A 3,629-nucleotide genomic window follows, 5' to 3' on the forward strand; every position below is an offset into this window, starting at 1 on the left:
CCCCCCCCTCCATCCTCACGACCGTCGCTGCACAGTCTCCTCATCACCACCCCACTAGGCCCCTCTTCCTGGATCCGCTCAACGGATAAACCCTGCAGCTGGGTGTGCGACAGGGGGCACGTAACCCCTGACTGCCCCACACCTCAAACAACTGCTGCACCACATGGGGGGGGTTGATGGGGGCGTAGGTGAAGGGGGCTCATTTTAAGGCGGGGCTTGGGTTAATTAATGTCCTGGACGGTTTGACTGAGGCTATGAGCGGCTCACTAATAGTTTATGGCCTCCACAACTCTCACAGTGACCTACAGCCNGTTGTGTTGAGGTGTGGGGCAGTCAGGGGGTTACGTGGCCCCCTGTCCGCAGCACCAGCTGAGGGATTATCCCGTTGAGCGGATCCAGGGAAGAGGGGCCTAGCTGGGGGTGGATGGGAGACTGTGCAGGACGGGTGAGGGATGGAAGGGGGNTTGAAATGTGAAATTTCAGTTATGTTTTGTGATTGATTTCATTAAGTTTTGTTGTGATTTTAGCGAAGCGGGTAGCTAGTCAGCTGGTGATCAATATTAAAGCTCAGTGGATTGTGATGAGTAGCTCTAATTGCTGTGGCACATCTCCCACTTTTACACTGATAACGATTTTTTGGATAAAATATACAACAACAAATTAGCACCATGAGGACAACTGTTACTACATATTGTATCTATTTGATTTTATCTTGACTTTTGCTTTTTCATTTTATGTTTTATCAGCTTTCGATCATTTCTTTAGTGGTTGATGTCTGGGTTAATAATAGAATAGTATTAATATATTCAAATGCATATACAGCGGATGTGAAGTCACTCTTTGTTTCAGATAAGTCTCACTTTCTTTTGCCATGCTGAATCACTTTTAACTGAGGCTGTAAAAGCAATCAGTTACTAAAACCTTCACAGCCTCACAAGAGAAGACCTGCTAACTAGATGATTATGAGCAATGTCACACTTCCTTCTGTTTGGTGTCGATTCAGATTTGTTTTTACTTAGTAAATGACTTAAAGGACTAATTTATCATCAAAATTTTAAAAGGAAATTTAAAAATGTATTCAAATGTGACATTTTAATTGGATTCCTCAAGGTCTGTATTAGTGCTATTAGTATTGATATTGAGGTTTTCAGTTACAGAAAGTTTAATTAAATATCTTTTCAAAACCCTAAGTATTGCCTCAACCGGACAGGGACACATTTCTAAGGGAAACACTTTAGATTGAATGATGATTGAATTTGAGAGGCTGTAACTATAGATAACTAAATATCTAGTATTTTTTTCACAATTTTTGTTTGAAAAATGATTGAATGATTACTCGGTTAAATTTTTTTCTGGTCACGAATGAAACAATTAATCGTACTTATTGCTTTGGCTCTACACTGATATCAGCCTCAACACCCATATCATTCATGCCTGTCATGTAGGTCTGTGGAGACTGTCTGGTGTTTGTCCAGTCTGCTCTCTAAGTGTGTCTGACTGTCTGTCAGTGTGTTGGAGTTTTGTTTGTGAGGGTATGAGTTTATTTTATCCGTGTGTGTTTTTGTGTACACATCTGTGTATAACTGTGAGTGTGAGAGAGGAGAGAGATGGGGAGAATGGCCAACTGGCCGGACGCTTTGCAGGAAGTATTGTGGAACATCAGGGGGCTCAGAGGAAGAGCGAGGGGGGGGGGGGGCTGGACTGGCTGGAGAGTCTTACTCACTCCCTACAACACACTGACTCAGATAACTGCGACCCTTTTTCAACTTTAGTGCGCAGAACTTAGACCTGTGTTCTGCCTCCGCACGTAACACACGCATTCATGGTTGGGATTATCACTGACGTAATAGTCCCTGCTTTATCTCCTTGTATCCCTAAATGGACATGAAGGTCTCTTAGTTTCATGGTGGCAGGAAAACCGTTGATGACAAACACAAAGCTCTGTTTGTACCGACTCACGAGTGTGTGAGCTCTTTCTTCACCGTGTCCTACCATCCGAGGCCGGCTCCATTTTTCTGCTGTACGTCCGCCCAGAGGAAGAGGCGGCGCTGATTTCTGTCTCATACCCTTCACCCAAATATATAAGCGCTGCGTGCACATCCTAAACAAACCGGTGTACAGAGAAAACAGGATATGAATATGTCGGCAGTCACACATGCCTATGCTGTCACTTGCATCTGGATCTCATTCTTGTTTGGACATTTTTTTCTGTCACAAATAGCCAGAGGAATGTAAAAGTTAATCCTTTTAATTAGTCAGCTGGTTAATGTAATTCTCCCCCAACCAAAACAATGCACAAACACGTTAATTAGAATCTCAGCAGAGGATCTATAAGTTTAATAAGTCAGTTATACTGCTGATGAAGAAATGAGCAACCTAAAACGCCCCCTGGCCTTAATATCCTGGTATGATCCTCCTTGGCATGCGTGTCTGAGGACAGTGATCCCACTTTAATGTGTCTCCTCATTTGTTTACTTTAGGCCCCTCCTGCTCGCCCCTTCCTGTCCTGTTGTTGTCTCAATGCTAGGTGCCACATCGCTATTCGTTTTCATGGTGGCACTAACCTAATTAATGATCTGAGGTGCTTTTTCCAAGTCAGGATTAGCAGCTGTGGGGCTGATGTGATCATGTAGTCCGCCACGACATTCATGTGACTGCCTCAATGTAGCAGCTAGGTTGCTATCCAGCTGACGTCAGCTCGTCTCAGTGGCATTTTCTTTACAAACCACTCCTAGGATCGTTTTGGTTTTCTGATTTTGGTGGCTTGTATGTTGCGCTTATCAGACCCTTCCTGAAAAGGTCACATTTTGTGATACATTATTGTGTGTGATGTGTTTGTCTAAAGCAAACCACATATTCATGATTCATTCTGACATCAAAACAAATCGGCAACAATCAATTTAAATAATCAGTTAATTAAGTTAACTATCATAAATTGGTGGAAACCAGCTTCTTTAATGTGAGAATTTGTTGCTTTTCTCTGATGTACATTATTTATAATTCAGTATCTGTGTGACTTTAACTGTTGTTTACACAAAACATAAAGGTTAAGGTAAATTTCTGAAATTTTATAGCCTGAACAATTTATTGATAAATCAAAAGATATGAACACATCAATTGGTAATGAAAAATAAATATTAGTTGGAGCTCTTTTAATTACTTTTGAATGCTCATATGGGCTTTTTCTCTTTTCAAATTGAAGTTTTATTGTTGTTTTCTCTACAAAATGTGAGACTTGTGAGAGAGGAACCCTAAGAAATCCTTCCCCTGGATAATTCTGGATTTGAGAAACTTCCTCATCACAAATCAATTTATCATCCTTTTTCTTTCCTTTCCCAGGACTGTCCCGCCACATCCACACTCATCATCATCATCATCATCATCATCATCATCACACACATGGATTTCATACAGGCCGCTCCACTCCCTGCAGTCTCCTCCTTCTTCTTCCGCCCTCACCCCCCCCAACCCCTGACCCTCCACCCCCTGCTCTGTGGCCCCCTCTCTGTCTTCCCACCACGTCTGCGGAGTGGGTGCCGGCTCCCTCCCCCAGGGGCGGGAGCGAGGAGCTGGGGGACGGACTCGACAAGCCCCTGGAGAATGATGCGGAGGGCGTGTGGAGCCCCGAC

The sequence above is a fragment of the Seriola dumerili genome, unplaced genomic scaffold (assembly GCF_002260705.1).
Source record: "Seriola dumerili isolate Sdu_G_001 unplaced genomic scaffold, Sdu_1.0 BDQW01000242.1, whole genome shotgun sequence".
NCBI lineage: Eukaryota > Metazoa > Chordata > Actinopteri > Carangiformes > Carangidae > Seriola > Seriola dumerili.